Source organism: Rhinolophus sinicus, chromosome 13 (assembly GCF_057876585.1).
Source record: "Rhinolophus sinicus isolate RSI-liver-muscle chromosome 13, RSI-T2T, whole genome shotgun sequence".
NCBI classification, from domain to species: Eukaryota; Metazoa; Chordata; class Mammalia; order Chiroptera; family Rhinolophidae; genus Rhinolophus; species Rhinolophus sinicus.
The window spans coordinates 26,760,448-26,779,987 of record NC_142513.1 but is presented as its reverse complement, the minus strand read 5'-3'; the positions used below and the strand labels follow the sequence as shown (position 1 = coordinate 26,779,987).

Genomic DNA, 19,540 nt, shown 5'->3' with positions numbered 1-19,540 from the left:
TCTTTCCCCATTGAGTGGTCTTGACCTCCTTGTCAAACAACACTTGATCGTATACACAAGGGTTTATTTCTAGGCTCTCTGTTTTATTCCATCATCTATTTGTCTGCCTTTATGCCAGTATCACACTGGGTTTTCTGTTTTTGTTTGTTTGTTTGCTTTCTCATTAAACTTTGTTTTAATGGGTCTCAAAATTCTGTGACAGATTTTTGGTCAAGTTGTTTCCATTAAAAAGTACTGATTTTAAAAACTAATAACTTAAAAACCTCCACACACAAAAACAAATGGTCCACAAAACAGTCTCCTTTCTTCCTGAAGGTTTTACGATGCATTGTAATCATTAACCAGTATTTTACTATTACACTTAAATGGCCAATTGAGACAAACAGTTCTGAGACCATTCTTCCACCACTGATTAAGCCTGGGTGGCAGGTATTGGGGATAATAGTCATTTAGCCTTCTGAGCTTTTCTGGGCAGACGTGGTGACCTTGCCAGCTCCAGCTGCTTTCTTGTCCGCTGCTTTGATGATGCCCACAGCAACTGTCTGTCTCATGTCACGAACAGCAAAACGGCTCAGAGGGGTGTAGTCAGAGAAGCTCGCAACACGTGGGCTTGCCAGGAACCATGTCAACAATGGCGGCATTACCAGATTTCGGAAAGTCCGACCATCTTCTAGGTTTTTCCCTGAACGATCAATCTTCTTCAGCTCAGCAAATTTGTAAGCAATGTGAGTTGTGTGACAATCTAGCACAGGTGCTTCTCCAGCACTGATTTGGCCTGGATGGTTCAGGATAAGCACCTGAGCAGTGAAGCCAGCTGTCTCCATTGGTGGGTCATGTTTCCTGTCACCAGCCACATTGCCACGACGAACATCTTTGACAGACACATTCCTGACATTGAAGCCCACATTGCCCCCTGGAAGAGCATCACTCAAAGCTTCATGGTGCGTTTCACCAGACTTGACTTCAGTTGTAACACTGACTGGAGCAAAGGTGACCACCATGCCGGGTTTGAGAACACCAGTCTCCACTCGGCCCACAGGGACAGTACCAATACCACCAATTTTGTAGACATTCTGAAGGGGCAGATGCAAAGGCTTATCAGTTGGACGAGTTGGTGGCAGGATGGAATCCAGAGCTTCAAGCAGTGTGGTTCCACTGGCATTGCCATCTTTACGGGTGACTTTCCATCCCTTGAACCAAGGCATGTTAGCACTTGGCTCCAGCATGTTGTCACCATTCCAACCAGAAATTGGCACAAATGCGACTGTGTCAGGGTTGGAGCCAATTTTCTTAATGTAGGTGCTGACTTCCTTAACAATGTCCTCGTATCTCTTCTGGCTGTAAGGCGGCTCAGTGGAATCCATTTTGTTAACACCCGCAATTAGTTGTTTCACACCCAGTGTGTAAGCCAGAAGGGCATGCTCACGGGTTTGCCCATTCTTGGAGAGACCTGCTTCACATTCCTGCACCAGCAGCAACAATCAGGACAGCGTGGTTGGCCTGAGATGTGCCTGGAATCATGTTTTTTATAAAGTCTCTGTGTCCTGGGGCATCAGCGATGGTCACATGATACTTGATGGTCTCAAATTTCCACAGGAAGGTACCAATGGTGACACCATGCTCGCGTTCAGCTTTCACTTTATCCAAGACCCAGGCAGACTTGAAGGAGCCCTTTCTCATCTCAGCAGCCTCCTTCTCAAATTTTCCGATGGTTCTTTAGTCGATCGCACCACATTTGTAGATCAGATGCCCAGTAGTGGTAGACTTGCCGGAATCTACGTGTCCAATGACAACGATGTCGATGTGTGTCTTTTCCTTTCCCATTTTGGGTTCGAGTCAGCAGTGGTTTTCACTACACCTATGTTCAGGTGGCAAACTTGTTGTGAAAAAAAGACCACACTGTTGTGATTACTGTAGCTTTGTAATGTTTTGAAATCAAGAAGTGTGAGTCTTCCAACTTTGTTCTACTTAAAAATTGTTTTGGCGATTTGAGGTCCTTTGAGAGTTTATATGAATTTAAGATAAATTTTTCTATTGTTATGAAAAATGCCATTGGGATTCTTTTATCGGCATTGCACTGAATCTGTAGATTGCTTTAGATAGTATTAACATATTAAAATATTAAGTTTTCCAATCTATGAATACAAGATCTCTTCATTTATTTCTGTGTACTTTAATTTCTCTCAATAATGTTTTGTTATTTTTAGCATTCAAGTCTTTCACCTCCTTTGTTAGATTTATCCCTAAGTATTTCATTCTTTTTAATGCTATTGTAAATGAAAATGTTTTCTTTATTTCCTTTTTGGATTGTTCATTGTTTTTCCCAAATTTTCGTAGTATTATTTTTATAGTACATTGTTTTCCCAAATCTTCATTTTAAGTAAGGCAGGGAGAAAGTTGGTAGATGACCCAACTGTATTTCTTTTATCAGTAAAGTAATATAACAATGGAAACTTTAAAAATATTCTCTGCATATATTTTATTCCAAAAAATATTTGCTTTCTTCCTCAATGCTCAAACATCATTTTCACTTTGATGGTACATATTGTGTTAGTGTAATTTTTTATTTATTATAAAAAATTTTATGAACATTTTCAAACATACAAAAAAGTAGGAAAAAATGATATAATGATCTGCCACATACCCATTACCTAGACTTAACCATTCTTAACATTTTGTCAGATTTGCTTCATGTAACTTTTTGCCAAAGTATTCACAATAAATTATAGACAATGACATTTTACCTCATATATTTTCATATGCATCTCTAATAATAAGGTACCCTCCTCCATAACCATTATACTATTATTATACCTAACAAAATGAACTATAACTCCTTTATGTCACCTAGTACCCAATCCATATTCAGATTTGCCCAGTTGTTACCAATGTCCTTTGCAGTTGGTCTGTATGAGCTAAGATCCACACGAGGATAACACATTGATTGCATTTGGTTATTAGCTCTCTCAACTCCCTCTTAATCCAAAGGCAGATGGACAGCGCTACATTCAGGGATGTGTCTGGACAAGGCTGTGTTAGCCTGGAGAGGCAGAGGGGAGGGACACAGAAAGCTGTGTTCATGGCTGAAAGTACAAAGACCTGTAATAATAGCACATATCATTAATTAGCTGAGACTGATGAGGTATTTCTGGTTCTAATGCAGAACTTACTATGTACATCTGGAGCCAGAGAGACAGTTAGGCTTCTAGAAGTTCTGAGAATCCTCACTCAATCAGTTGTTGTCATCTGACACTGTGTAGCTCTGGGAGAAGATTTGGTGCACAAGTTTACAGCTCTTTGTGGCTCAATTAATGTCTCTAATCTTTTTGCAGTGAATTGACTATGCCAAATTTTCTCCCCATGCATAAGTGAACCTTGTTGGTTTACCCATCCATGTTTGTTTCTTGCCTTTCTGCCAGCCTGAGCCTTCCTCTGTTGTTTGTTAATTCTACTGATAGTCACTTATCTTTCCAGAAGAGGCTCCCAAATTTGAAACATTTGTCTTGTAAACTGTGTAATTTATCTTTAACTTAGAAGCTCTTATACGAACTTTGCCACTAGACAATCAGTGAACTTCTGTGTAGTCAAATGATTTTCCTGCTCATCCTTTTAAATGTCCTTATTCAATGAACTACATCAATGGAGCATTTCTGGTTTTCACCTTTTTCTGCAACACCTAGCTTCTGAAACAATGGTGCATGCATTTTTTGGGGGATGCTCAATATCTTCACCCCAAAATCCTTTCTGCTCCCCTCTCAAATCAAAATAGATGATGCTTGATGGCTAACAGGTTTTTTGATTTTTGTTTTCATCAAACACTGGTTTTATTCAAAAACTCATTACTGTTGAGACTATTATCTTATCAAGTTCATCTTTCCTTCCATGGCTCATTAAAAAATAGCTCTTGCATTTTATTTATTTATTTATTTATTTATTTTTAAAGATTTTATTGGGGAAGGAGAACAGAACTTTATTGGGGAACACTGTGTACTTCCAGGCCTTTTTTTCCAAGTCCAAGTCAAGTTGTTGTCCTTTCAATCTCAGTTGTGGAGGGTGCTGTTCAGCTTCAAGTTGTTGTTCTTTCAGTCTTAGTTGTGGAGGGCACAGCTCAGCTCCAGGTCCAGTTGCCGTTTCTAGTTGCAGGGGGCACAGCCCACCATCCCTTGCGGGACTCGAGGAGTTGAACCAGCAACCTTGTGGTTGAGAGCCCACTGGCCCATGTGGGAATCAAACCAGCAGCCTTCGGAGTTAGGAGCATGGAGCTCTAACTGCCTGAGCCACCTGGGCAGCCCCACGTTTTATTTCTGACAGAGCCTAATAAGCACTGTAAGCTGGGACACATTAGTAACATCTGAACTTTTATCAAACTATTGCAAATTTCCCACCTGTGTAATTTATGTTAATATCTTCTAAGCCTCAAGAAATATTTTCTAGGTATCTTTCACATATTTTCTGACCAAGGGCTGCATTTTAATTTTGCTACCATATTTTTTTCCATATGTTCTTTTAGTCGTTCTTATTTCAATAGAATGAGACAACGTTTTACACAATGTCATGTAGCTTTTCTTCTTTACCCTGAAATAGGAAATATCAAAAGAGGCTTTCTAAGTATTTATCATCAATTTGAATGAAATTTGGTCAAGTTCTAGAATCAGGTGTCCCATGACTTCAAAAACAAAACAATTAAAAAGTATAACATTTTGGATCAGGGCCCACCCACTCCAGTATGACCTCATCATAATTACATCTACAACAACCCTGTTTCCAAGCAAAGCCATCTCCTAGGTTCCAAGGGTTAGAACTTCAACGTATCTTTTGGGGGACACAATTCAACCTATCACAGAGCTCTAAGCATCTGTTAGAGGAATGACTACAGACCCTTCCGGCACCGACATCCTATTTGTCTATAAATGAGATGAACTATGTGAAATGCTATCAAAGCAAGAAGCTACACATGGAAGAGCACAGTGACTTTGGCTTGTGACCATCGGTGTGCACGATGACAGCTGGAGGTATCATTCTGACCTCTGGCTGTGTCATCAGATTTGGCTTCATTTGGATCCAAACAGACTGGGTTCCGGCTACTGTTAAATCAAAATGGTAATTGCATCCTGTCACCACAGGAGTGCTCTGTTCGAGGATATTTCTTCCCACCTGTAGAGATAATTGATGTTTATAATAAGAGCTCAGAGACACTGCACAGTCATGGAGTATCTTCTGAATCATCAACGAACAACTAAATTACCTTCTGGAGAGTGTTCCTATTAAGTGCATTTGAGTGATTTCTTTGAAACTCACACTCTCAGGATAAGTCCCTTAAAAGCAGAGGCAGAGGCTGAGACAGGATTTGGGTACACATGGTTTATTGAGGGTGACTGTCAGGCGAAGAGGAGTGAGAGAAGCAGGAGAAGGCAGGGGAAGGAGCTGAGCAAGGATATGGTCTCAGCTGGAGTCTAGCGTCCGCCTGGTTAGCAGGGAGCTCTGAAGCGTGAACTGCAACACAGACTCGGTCCCAACTTAAGGCAAGGGGCTAGCCCTTTGTACCCCCATATCAGTCCGTCATTAGCTGTCAGAGGAGAGGGGCACAACTTCTCCAGCAAGGAAGCTCGTGGACAAGGAAAATTCTGCACAGAAGGGAGCAACTCTGAGCCATTAGCTGCCAATGCTCACAGCAGTTGAGAGATGGGTACACTTGCTGATGCTCAAAGGGGAGCTGGCATTCTGCACAGATGGGGAAGTGCGTATGGAAGAGAAAGGATGTGTGCTATACACTCACTGCTGTGGACCGAAATGTGTTTCCACCCACCCACCTCCACCCACCCCAAATCCCTGTGTTGAAGTCCTAAACCCCAGTCTCTCAGAATGTGACTGTATTTCACAGAGTCTTAAAGAAATCATTAAGGTTAAATGAGGTCATTGAGTGGGGCTTAATGCAATACAATTGGTTCCCATATAAGAGGATATTAGGACACAGACACACAGAGGGAAGGCCATGTGAAGACGGCCATCTGCAAGCCAAGGAGAGAGGCCTCAGAAGAAACCAACCCTGCTGACACTTTGATCTTGGCCTTCTAAGCCTCTGGAACTGTGAGAAAATAAATTTCTGTTGTTTAAGCCACCCAGTCTAGAGTACTTTGTTATGGCGAACTAATAGCCTAATATGGCAAACTAATACAGTCACCTATATTCATTATCGCTCCATAGGCCAGGATGTATGGTTAGCCTGGAAATCACATCCTGCTAGAAAACCCTGACCATAGTGTTTCATTATCCCCAATGTCCAGAGGTCATCAATAAAAACAAACGCATCTAGTGCTCCACATCTTTGGAAACGTGCTTACATTCAGGCATCTCATTAGTGTATTTCCCACACCCATATGGGGGTGGTTTATACAGTCAGGAAGCAGACTTTGTTTTGCTAAGAATTATAAATGTGAGAGCTCCTGCATTAGGATGGTGGGAGAGAAAAGCTATTAGACAAGGCGCGCTTATTGTCTTTTGTTTATGGAATATCTTCACTCTGTAATGGTGTCGGGGGATATTAAAATGTCATTGATGGAGAAAGGCTTTGTAACAACACAGTCTTATTCAGAGATTTATTGATGGTTGGATTATGAGTTGGAGAAGTACTCAAATAGCTACTGATTTCTGCTATGTTGTGTGAGGGAAATCATGTATCGCTCTGATTTTACCATCTTCTTCTAAACAATTGGCAACGAGTTGCTTTGTGGTAAGGACCTGCTGTAATTTGGGTACATGTCACAGTTCATGGAAATAAAGCTAATTCTTAATTACCTTTTCTATAATGGGACAAAGGACTGAGGAGACTGAAAGCCCCACAAAGACCATTTCGATTCCTTTCCTCTCCCTTCCCCAGACCCGCAAAGCAAATAGAAGTGTTGGCTCCCCAGAGTTTCTTTGGTTTTTGTGTCCTCTGTCCAATGACTGGTAGAAATACCAAGAACAAGGTGAGGTGGCAGGCTCCGGAGGAGACAGGAGAGAAAGGAGAAATGTGTACCACAAACTAGATCGTTCAGTTCTCATTTCACCTTAAGCCTGAGATTCACACTTGACAGGGGCCAGTGGCTCAATGACTCTGGCATTCAGGCCACAGAAGCATCAGCTGAAGAGCTTCCTGACCTCTCAGTCCTGTTCATGGGTCCTTGGATGAAGCCCTCTGCCTGAGAAGCTGTGTGTATTTCCCTACAACTGCTTGGAACCTTCTCCCTTAATTCAGTGGAAATTTGGGGAACATTTTTGCTCCCAGGGGATATCTGACAGTGCATAGAGCCATTACTGGTTGTCAGCACTGTGGGAAGGTGTGATTTACTACTAGTATCCAGTGTATAGAGGGCAGGGGTGCTGCTAAAAATCCTGCAAAGCACAGGCAGCACCCCCCCACACACACACATAGCAAAGAAGTATCTGGACCAAAAGGTCAGTAGTGCTGAGGTTGAGAAACCCTGTTCTAAGTATTCTTCATGAGAACTCCCTGCTCCCGCCTTTTATCCTGTCTTGATCTACAATATCCATCTGTGCGTCTGTCCGTAATACTCTATAAATACTCACCAAGCACCTTCACTGTGCTTGGGACTATAACAGTTGCTTTCAAACGCACATGGAACACGAACGATAGTTTTAAACTGCAGATTGGTAAGTAATGAGAACAATAACTCAAAGAGTGATCTTCCTTGCAGCTGTGGAAGAATGTTGTGTGTCTATGCGTAAAAGCGTTGGGCTAGGGGACGGCTGCTCCGTACGGTGTTGCCTGGGCGGCCTCCTGCACTGCAGTCAGCTCAGGCTCCACGACCCCCTCACATGTCTGCCGGATGGCTGGCTGTTGGCAGCGACAATACAGTTCAGAGCATGTGTTGTTCATCCTTCAGGAGGTTCATTCACGCGGTGCTGGTCAGAGGGTTCCCAGAGCACCATGAAACGGCAAAGCTTCATCGTTTGGGAATTTTTCAAGGCTCCGTTTGCAACGCAAAGGCAAGTCACAGAATCAAGGTGTGAGAAATAAACTCCACCTCTTCATGGGAGGAGCTACAGAATCCCATTGCCGAGGGGCGTGTATGCAAGGAGAGGAAGAATCGAGGCCATTCTTGCAATCAATCCGCAGAAAGGGACTCATTCATCTTCTTCCTGGTTCCTCTCCAAGACCAAACACGTACTGGGTTCTTCCCATTGGTTTGGTTTATAACCGTTTCTCCCATTCACCTTCCTTAAACTTCACCCCGAGCCCAGGTGGGTCAAGCAGGCAAGTTTGGTTTTTGTTGTGGTGGTTTTACTTTATAAATGCAACGCTTGAGGCGCAGCAAAATAGAGTTGTAGAATCAGGTTAAAAGCTGGTAGGTGAGCGCTTTCCGTCTGTGGCCACAACGAGCGGAGCTGTTGCTTCGGCGCATGTGCAATGGATGGTCGTGCTCAGCTGCTTGGGCTTCCTGCTCCAAAGGAACAAGCAGACACACAGCAGGGGGCCCCGTAAGCTGAAGGCCCCGCAACTGCTTCCTCTACAGGGGCTGATTCACCGCAAGACGGTGCGCGTGGAGCCAGCGGCAGACGGCAAAGGTGTGGTGGTCGTCATGAAGCGGAGATGGGCCCGCGACCGCTGGCCGCTTCCTACTTGTGGACCACCATCAACAAGAACGCCCGGGTCACCCTCAGTAACGTCCGGCACAGGATCCGCAAGAACAAGTGATGTCCGGACATGCGCATGGCCACCATCCACAGAGCCAGCGACATCCTGCGCAGCCAGAAGCCCATGACACTGAAGAGAAGAGGGTTCCCCCTACCAAGACTCCTGAGCACCTCCCTCCCAAAGCAATAAAGCATAAAGCGTTAAAAAAAAAAAAAAAAAAAAAGTAAGTGACAGAAGTAGACGTTAATAATGATCATCATGTGTCGAGTGACAACCAGATGTCAGGCACTGGGCTATGGACTTTCTTAATCCTCACAACAACCTTCTCATGGATCCTATTTTACAGATGGGTAAAGTGAGGCTCAGAGAGGTTAAGTAACTTGCTCAAAGTCACACAGCACACAGGGCTGAGACTCTAACCTGGGACTTAAACAGATTTTTTTCTGATTCCAAGTAACCTTTGAATGTAACAGGGTTGTTGTAAAATGTGGCCGAGCTCTTTTTGGACCATTAAGTGTTCCCATCTCTGTGGGAGAGCAGGACAAATAGGACAAGCAAAAGTAGTTAGCTGAGGCCATCTCTGAACTGAAAGCAACTTCCCCCACCGCCAAAGCTGATACACAGGACAGGTGGTGAAGCAAGGTCCACCGCAACCACGGCCAGTGATGTGATCTGACAGGGCTTACAGGGCTGTGCCTTCATGGAGATGGAGGCTCGGGGTGAGGAGCCGAGCCTCAGGTCTGCTGACCTTATAACAGCACCCCAGCCTTTGACCAGCACCCCAGCTTGGGTGAAGTGCCTTAGTGTGAATGATAGAGCCATATCTGAGGTTGAAGGAGAGGCAGCTGGAAGGAGTTGTTTTGCTCTAACTATCCATGTCAATACTCGTGGAAACAGGAGGAAAGACAAGATTGTTTTTCTTAATATATTTTTCTGTTTACAAGAAACGTATGATCAATGTAAAACACTGCGAAAACACACAAATAGTATTCTTCCCAAAATTCCAAATCACCCTCCCTTCCATTGTACCCATTATGAATATGGTCATATCTACACTTCCTGTGCTTTTGTACACATAATTTTTATATGTAAGTAATTCACATGTATGTGTAACACAAGCATGTGTTGTGTGTATGGGAGTAATTTACAAATATATTTATAATTTATATCTGCCTATATAATTATGAAAATGAGGACTTCCTATACATTCTGCTTTGCCGTCTGCAATCTGTTGTGAGCATTCACCTCTGTAAGTCAATATTCTTAGACCCTGACTGTAAGTGCTGTGATATAATCCATCATATTGTCACACCTTGATCATTTCGCTGGGTCCCAGGGTTGGTTGGATGTTTAAGTGAACAGACTTGCAATTAGTTAAGTTTTGGGGTTTTTCTCCCCTCTCTTTGAGGCAAAGAGTTGGTCTGGGGTGGCTAAATGGAGCTGCAGACTAAGAAGGAAGGCCAAACCTCTCTAGTTTCTGCTCCCTCCCCTTGCCTTCTTTTCCCTCAGCCCTGCAAGGGTCCCACCGTCCTTGAGTTAATTAGAAACGCTGGGGGGAGCACGGCATGAAGGCAGCACATTGCATCTCTCAAGGACCCCGCTAGCGTGATGCTGAGTGAGACTTTGGAATGCCTTGTTTATTTTCAAATCCACCTTGCTTCAGTGGTTCCACAATCTGTCCATGCTGCTAGGCTAGTTAAGGACATGGAGCTCACATTTGTATGCTAGATAGTCAAGAAAAATGGTATCTTCAAGTGTATACTTGAGGCTGATTGCCAATTTGAGGCTATCTACCATTTTTTAAAATAAGACCTGGAATCCTCATCTTTTCTCTTTTAGAGAAATTCCAGGAATAAAGGACATTATTTTCTAGTACAATTTGTTTGTACCTCTGCTTGTCGTCATTATTGTGGCCAACAGAGCATCTAACCCCAAATGCTCTATGAACGAACAACACTTTCCAGCTGTGGCTGTAAGCCTTAGTAATGTACCTCAAACCCACTTTTTCCCATCGTGTCAGATGTCCTGAAGAAAATGCATTTTTAAACTGCTTGGACTTTGAGCAACAGCTCATACTCAGAGAAGTGAGTACAACGTGCAGGGTGAGACCTATCGTTTTGTGTAGCCAAGTGCTTTGATAGATGTGGTTGGTAGAGAAGGTAAAGCTCTCCCTGGGCATAATTTGGGTGAGAGAGGTGAGGATAAAGAACAGTTAAAGCACTCTGCATAATAATTTGGGAGTTGGCTGCTGACAAAAAAACAGTGGAGATTATGGAAGAGGAAGTGGGACTAAAGGGGATCCTAGCAATAGTGAAAGGAAGAAAGGTTTCATAGATGGGACATAACAACATACTGCAGATATAAATAATTTTTTTTTTAATAATTTTTTTCTAAACTCATATTTCCTACGTAGTGCTTCCATTAACTTATATGGCAACTTAGGGCAAATTAGGAAAAGATGCATTGTCTAGGCTGGATGTAGACTCGCTGTGTCTGGATGTATCCAGACTGAGTACCACTCTTTGCTAGATGTAGGACTAGGTGAGTGGAGCTGTTTTGCATTTTGGCTCCCATCACACAGCATCCTGTGTAACATGCAGTTGCACCATAGTATCCGGCAAGCTGAGCCCACATGACCTAGCTATTAATAAATTAAAGTCAGGCTATTATCTCCATACCTTATGTATGATCTCCTGGAAAAGATCTGCGTCCCCAGCACATATTTTCTGCAGGAGTTGCATGGGCTAGATACAAGCTGGCTATTTAAAAAAACAAAACAAAAAAAAACAAAACAGTTGAATAAAATATCAGGAATTAGTGAAATAGTTTGGAGATGGAATTATCGTGGAAATTCTTATCGCGGCTATTCATAAGTTGTTCAGAGGATCTCAAACCATGAAATTGCCACAGGCAACAATGGCCTCCTTTGTGTTGTGCTTGGAAAGACCGTCTGCCTGCCCTCCCAGTCATTGCCTCAGATCCAGCAGCCCCTGTCTTCCCGAAAAGCGAAAAGCGGCTGCAGCAGATGATGTGAGTGCCCCACCCATATACCCTTGGGCCCCCCTGCATGCAAGGTTTGGCTTCCTATACCTTGCCACTCATTACCTGACAGCTACCTCTGGCTGCAGAAATGTTCTCAGCCCACCGGGGCAGTGGGTAAGATGTGCTGGAGGATTTGATGCCCCCAGAAGCTCTCCTTAACCGGTGACAAAGCAGGTTGGAGGAGCTTCTTTACCTCCTCCAAATGGTGGTGACAAATCTGAGGAATGTGCTTTTCATAGTTTCCCAAGTTTCTTCAAGGGTATAAAGCCCCAGTTGCTCCTAGTAGCAACCTGCACATTAATACACATTTTTCTGTTTCATCTCTCCACACCACTGCAAGTTTGTTCTGAACTCACTTCCAAATAAGCTCATCTCAGGGTTTGATTCTGGACAAGCCTAAAGCAGCTGCTTAAAGGACTGGTTAAGTGGATTCTTTCTTTAAGTCAAGTCTAATTCTTCAGACTCCAATGTAGACTGGAAGTAATTTTCACGGAGCAATTTAACATATGCAAATAACATTCAAATCAATCCCACTCAGTGGGCAGACCAAGAACTACTGTTATTTCTGCAAACCTAATTATACTGACGCCCACCAAATGCGAGAAAAAGAGAAACTGTCAAAACAAAGATAACAGAAACAAATGCAGCAAAACAACCAGCCCCGGCCAGCATTATCAACTCCCAGATGAATAAGATTTTTACTATGAGAAGTTTCAATTTCCAAAATGAGGAGAGGGAAAAGGAGAGATGTTTCAGATGTTTTCCCTCTGAAACACCCAATTTTGTTACCACTCCCTCAAATCTCTCCACTTTTCCATAACAGCCTGTGTCTTATGCTAAGTAGTGAGATTCTTATAAGGAAACAATGGCACCCTATCCACCTAGTGGGCAAGGCTCACATCTAAGACTTGTTCTTGGTTCCTCTTTCTCTCATCATCCTGTATCCAATTCATATCAGCGAGCTCCATTGGTCCCACCTATTAAATATATCCCAAGGGCCCCATGCCTCTTTTTCCAGCCCAGCCACCCTGGCCCAAGCCGCCATCAGCACCTCCACCGGATTACTGCAGCAGCCCCTTACCTGGCCATGTCTGCTTCTGGGGTCAGTTTCAGTAGTTTGTGTCTTTCTAGGAATTTGTCCATTTCATTCATTTAATTTGCTAGCATACGGTTATTTATAATTTTCTCTTACAATCCTTTTTATTTCTGTAAGGTTGGTAGTGATGTCCCTTCTTTTATTACTGATTTTGGTAATTCAAGTCTTCTCTCCTTTTTCTTGGTCAGTCTAACTAAAGGTTTGTTAATTTTGTTGATCTTTTCACAGCACCAAACTTTTGGTTTGTTGGTTTTCTCCATTGTTCCTCTATTCTCTATTTCATTAATTCCCTCTCTAATCTTTATTATTTCCTTCCTTCTATTTGTTTTAGCTTTCGTTTGCTGTTTTTTTTTGTTTTTTTTTTAGTATCTTAAGGTGGAATTCTTTTTTAATGTAGGAATTTACAGCTATAAATTGTTCCTCTAAGCACTCCTTTAGTTTCATCCCATACATTTTGATATGTCATGTTTTCATTTTCATTCACCTCCAAGTATTTTCTAATTTTCCCTGTGATTTCTTTTCTGATCCATTGGTTACCTAGGAGTATGTTGTTTGATTTACACATATTTGTGAACTTCCCAAATTTGTTTCTGTTATATTGTGGTTGGAAAACATACTTTGTATGATTTCAATCCTTTTAAATTTATTGAGGTTTGTTTTATTCCTAGTCTGTGGTCTGTCCTGGAGCATGTTCAATGTGTGCTTGAAAAGAATGTGCATTCTGCTATCACTGGGTGGAATACAGATGTCTGTTAGGTCTTGTTGGTTTAAGAGTTGTTCAAGTATTCTATTGTCTTATTGATCTTCTGCCTAGTTGTTATATCCATTAGTAAAAGTAGAATATTGAAGTCTCCAACTATTATTGTTTAATTATATATTTCTCCCTTCTGTCAGTTTTTGCTTCATGTATTTTGGGGCTCTGTTGTTAGGTGAATATATATTATAATCGTTATACTTTCCGGATACATTAATTCTTTTTTTTAAAAGATTTTATTGGGGAAGGGGAACAGGACTTTATTGGGGAACAGTGTGTACTTCCAGGACTTTTTTCCAAGTCAAGTTGTTGTCCTTTCAATCTTAGTTGTGGAGGGTGCCATTCAGCTCCAAGTTGTCCTTTCAGTCTTAGTTGTGGAGGGCTCAGCTCCAGGTCCAGTTGCCATTTTCTAGTTGCAAGGGGCACAGCCCACCATCCCTTGCGGGAGTCGAACTGGCAACCTTATGGTTGAGAGGATGCGCGCCAACCAACTGAGCCATCCGGGAGCTCAGCGGCAGGTCAGCTCAAGGTGCCTTGTTCAATCTGAGTTGCAAGGGGCAGAGCCCACCATCCCTTGCGGGACTCGAGGAGTTGAACCGGCAACCTTGTGGTTGAGAGCCCACTGGCCCATGTGGGAATCGAACCGGCAGCCTTCGTAGTTAGGAGCACAGAGCTCTAACTGCCTGAGCCACCAGGCCGGCCCCTGCATTAACTCTTTTATCATTATAAAATGGTCCCCTATATCTAATTTTTTTTAATCAATTTTGAGTGGTATTATCACCACTCCAACTTTCTTATGGTTGTTTTTGCATGATACAGACATACATCATTTTATTGTTCCTCATTTTATTGTGTTTCACAGATGTTGCGGTTTTTTACAAATTCAAGGCAAGAGTTTCTACTAGCAAAAAGATTATGACTCACTTTGTTGCAATACTTCCTTTATTGCAGTGGTCTGGGACCAAAACTGCAATATCTCCAAGGTATACCTGAATATCTTGCCTTTTTTTACTTTCAACCTATTTGTATCTTCGAATCTCAAGTTTGTCTCCTACAGACAGCATATCATTGGACCATATTTCTTTATCCAGTGTGACAATTGCTGCCTTTTTAATTCAATTTTCTAGCCCTTCCACATTTAATGTTATCATTAACAGAGACGGACTTACATGTGTCATTTTACTTCTTGTTTCCTATGTTTCATGTCTTTTTTGTCCTCTGTTGCTCCTTTACTGCTTTCTTTTACATTACGTAAGTATTTTCTAAAGTAACATCATAATTCCTTTAATAATTTTTTTCAGTGTATTTTTCAGTTATTTTCTTAGCAGTTGCTCTAGGATTTACAATAAACATCTTAACTTGCTCACTGTTTAGCACACCTTGTATTCGGTTTCTTCTCTGTCTCAAACTTCCTCATCCCCTTCTAACTGTCAAGGACCATTTCCCAATAAGCTGCACACACTGAAATTCCCTTAGAACCTAAGGGAGACTCACTCTAAGATGAAAGGTTAAGCTTGAGCAAGATTAATGCCACCTGTCACCCTCCTGCGAACTAATGGGAAAAAAGGAGGAGGTAAAGAAGAAAGTTAGGACTTTTATTCCCCACTCCAGGCGGGACACAGTACATGTTGAGCACAGAGAAAGGAGGCAGAGTTGTTCTGACAGCCTGAACATTTGTGAAGCAACTGGGCCCTTTTATCTCTTGTCATGAGAAGACTGGACTTCCACTGGTGTGTCTCAGCAGGTGCAATGGTTGTAGCATGAACATGTATCCTGGGCTTCAGGCCACTGCAGAAAAATAATCATTGAGTTTTCTCTATTCAGGGCCAGCCAGCTATAGCCCTAACCCCTTTGGAGCTGGGCATCGAGGAGGTACTGCCCTGAGGCATAGGGGGCCACCATCAATCTTTTTTAAATATATAGCTGAAAAATGAATCACACTCTGACTTAGAAACATGGCATCAGCATTCTGCCACCTTCTAAGCGGCATCAGCAGATTTTTTATTAAGGCCTCAAGTTTCAAATAATTTGGGAGACAGTTTGATACCAAAGCAGGAAAGAGTTATTGCCAAGCAGCACTCAGCTGAGGGGCCAGACCCTGTATAGAGGATTGTCTTAGGATCCTTGACAATACATGTGACCAAATTACTAAACCCTTATGAGCCTCAATTTCAGAATCTATGAAATAATTCGAATGATACTTAGCTCATCGGGATGGGTCAGGCACAGTACTTGGTCCATGGAAAGCTTTCATAAATGTCACTGATAATTAGCTACTGACAATGCTTCCTAGTGTTGTAATGGTTCACTTTAAATGTCTAACTCTCTTATTAACAAGGGCAGGGGGTGATTTATTTGTCTTTGCATATTTTTTGGTGAATAAATGAAAGAATAATCCCAGGCTACTGAGTTTTTTCTACGTCCCTTGAATTCTTAAGACCCAGGCCCATAGTATAAAAAAAGGGGAAAGGAAGGAGGAAGGGAGGAAAGAAGGCAAAGAGAAACAAGGAAATACCACTGAGCCCAGTGAATGATTAGACTGAAGCTCTGCACAGCAACTTTTCAATTTCTCTAAGTGCCTCAGGTTATGTTCTCAAGTGCCACCACCCCTCTCGTCCCCACAGGGTCCCAAAAGAATCTTAATCATCACCAACTGGCAATTTCACAGTCTCAGCACGTTAACAACAGAAATCAGCCGTCAGTGATGCAAAGGAGACCTGGTTTTCCCTCTCCCATCCCATTCTTATTCCTCAACCAATAAACCACCTCTTCAAATAGAGGCTGACTTGGCAAAGCAAAGGAGAAATATCAGTTATTCAGCAGGGAAACAAGCTCTCTGGGGACACTCGGCAAGATCACAGCAGGCTCACCACCGAGGGAGAGCCTGCCAGCCGGCTATGCCAGCCGGCTATGAAAGCTCTTCTTCAAAAAAAAGAAGAACGGGGAGGCAGAGGGGGAGAAGAAAGAAAGGAGAGAGAGAGAGAGAGAGAGAGAGAGAGAGAGAGAGAGAGAGAGAGAGAGAGAGAAAGGGCAAACAGTAGAAGACAGGCTTAATTATAAACTTTATTAGGACCAGAACCAGGTTTGGCTATCACTGTAACCCTCAAGGTACCTAACACAATAGCCTTTTAGTTTAATTTGTCAACATTTTCGTTTCACCCTTTTGTGTCCTGTTCAAGAAATCTTTGCCTCCTCCACGTCATGAAGGTGGTCTCCTATGTTTTCTTCAAAAGTTTTATTGTTTTACCCTTCACATTCAGACCTACAATCCATCTGGCATTGATCTTTGGGGTACCATGTGAGGTAGGTTTTTCACATGGATATCCAAGTAACGCAGCACATGTATTGAAAAGACCACCTTTTCCCCACTGCACTGTTACCTTTGTCGTAAATCAAAGTGACCATATATGGCATGTGTGTTTCCCCACTCTTAATGCTTTCACTTTATTTACCAGTTTTAAAATTACTTCCTGGGTTGCTAGTTGGTTCATCTTTATGCAGCCGGTGTTTAATACTAATAGTGCAGTTTATTTAGAAAAGGCAGGATAAATGCTTGATTCTTTCTCTTTGTCTACTAGGTTAAGAAATAAATTTGGTTCACTAGCATCCTCCAAAGGTGAGCAGTTGAGTTTTTAAAGTATCGTTATAAATTCATATATTTAAATATAATTGATATGTTGCAAACAACTGTAGTTATTATCCATACTGATATGTGTAAAATATCCCATCTTGGGGAGCCTCTTCCTGGCTCTGAGGTGTTTTGATGTGACTGTTTTTTAAAGCTCCCTTGCTCTCTGGTATGTTTGCAGCAATAGACAACGGACAGGTAGAGAACTGTCTGACAAATGAAAATTCCACAATTAACTGTGACCATGAGAGTTCAGCGTGAGCAGACACTTATGCACATGCATATGTCCAAAGCAGACAGCACCAGAGCCAAAATGAACTCCCCACCCCAACAGGGCCATCTTGGGGGTGATATGAAAAGGCCAAGTGTACACAGATCAGGAACTAAAAAAAGGGGGGAACACCTGAAATAATAATAGCTAGTATTTATGAAAATGTACTGTGTGCCAGAAGCTAACCGAAGGTCTTTACAAGGACTAACTCATTTAATCCTCAAACAGTTCCACAAGTTGGGCACTATTTTATGCCCACTTCACAGATGAGCACACTGAAACCCAGAGAAGTTAAACCACTTGCCCAAAGCCACAGGTTACACAGCCAGTAAACGATAGAGTCAGGAGTTGAACTCAGGTACTCTCCCAACCAAAATGGAAAAGAAGACAAACCATCCCTCCTTCTTGGATTTGTCAAGGATGGCTGTGGAGCGGGGTTACAGCACCAGGTGGGAATCCAGGCAATGCCATCAAACGCTCAGCCAGTATTCCAGTGTGAATGTTAGTTCCAGCTGGCCTTGGGCTGCCCATGGTAAGTAAACTCAACTGCAGTTATAACTGCAGTTCCCCTTCCTTCCTTCGCAAGGGTGCTTCCTTCTCAGTTCCCCAGCTTCTGTGTCCAGCCCTGGCCCTGCCTTCACTTGCACCCCCTTCACAACTCGTTCCCTTGCATCCCCCAGAAGTTCACTTCTCAGACCAAGTGATGAGTAGGTGTTAGGGGCTGGACCAGTGCTTTGCATATTTTCCCACTTATCTCCATTTCACAGAAGAGGAGGCTGAGAGGTTGAGTGCTTTGTTTAAGATCACAAGGCCAGTTGAGTGCTGGGCCAGGATTTCACCCAGATGTCTCAATCCAAAAACCTGCACCTCGCTTGTGACCCACTGCTGCCCTCTGCTGGGCATATGGCAGCACTGCCCCGCTGGGCTGAGCATGTTTTCACCTAGGTCTCCAGCTCATGCCTTGCTGAGTGAGGGCTTGGGGTGGGAGGAGGGAGGCAGTTGGGGGAGTTCTCATCTCAAAGCCGCTGAAGAGCCCCTCAAATTGCACCAGCCAAAACCATATATACTATTTTGCTATGAAGAACACCATTGGGATAACTGGTGAAATTTAAATAATGTTACAAAACAGTAAAAGGGCGTTATTTTCTACAACTTTCAAACAATTCAGAAAAAGTGCGTGTGTGTGTGTGTGTGTGTGTGTGTGTGTGTGTGTGTGTAGAAAGAGAGATAATAAGCAAATGTAACATGTTAACATTTGGGGAATTTTGGTGATGTAGGGAATTCTTTATACTGTGTTAAAACTTTTCTACAAATCTGAAACTATTCCAAGTAAAAAGGTAAATTGCACCTTCAGGAAGCCACCCACCACAGCTCTCCTGGAACTTTCTCTAGTAACTGATGGAGTCCATAGGAGACTGCAAATTGATTACCCACAGGGCCCCCTCCTGGGCTCCTCTTCTTGATGAAATCATGACAGTCAGGGTAGACAGGGAGTAGCGAAACCCTTGACACAACAGAAGGAAGAAGCTACCTCTTGGGCAGTACCCATTGGACCCCATGTGTACCCCCATCAAAGCACACACATATTCACAACAACGGGCAATGACAGGGGACCCCCAAAAGGATAAAGTTGTGTCTGTCCACACACTGGCCAGCATACTGATGGAGCTGGAAAGCATTCCTTGTGAGGAAGAGTGTAGAGAGTAAGATGGGGAGCTTGGAAAGAGAAGGCTGGGAGGCGAGGGGAGGAGCTAGCTGGGGGCACATGAAAAACATTCTGTTTGTCGGGCAAAGAAGAACAGACACCGTCTGTGAGATGCAGGAAGACAGATGAGCACTGGGTGGGATGCTGGGAAGCACACGTCGTTCTGCACCGGTTCCTGGGGTGGACCATTCCAATGATTGTACCAGAAGCTCACTCAGGACCCCCTGAGGTTTTGCCTGGGGACGCTCCCACAGACGGCAAGGACCACTTGTGGGGGGAGGGGATCAGACAGGGGATGGATTCACTAGAGGGAGTTTCCACCCCTGATTCTCAACCTTGGCTGCCCATTGGAATTACTGGGGAATTTTTTTAACACATTGATGCCTGAGTTCCTTCCCCAGAGATT

General features: G+C 43.0%; 2 pseudogenes; one reads left to right on the top strand and one right to left on the bottom strand.

The window, feature by feature from the left end:
* Positions 1-449: 449 nt before the first annotated feature.
* On the bottom strand, positions 450-1,824 carry LOC109448429 (elongation factor 1-alpha 1 pseudogene; annotated as a pseudogene).
* A 6,106-nt stretch (positions 1,825-7,930) lies between these two features.
* On the top strand, positions 7,931-8,827 carry LOC141568070 (large ribosomal subunit protein eL28 pseudogene; annotated as a pseudogene).
* Positions 8,828-19,540: the final 10,713 nt, after the last annotated feature.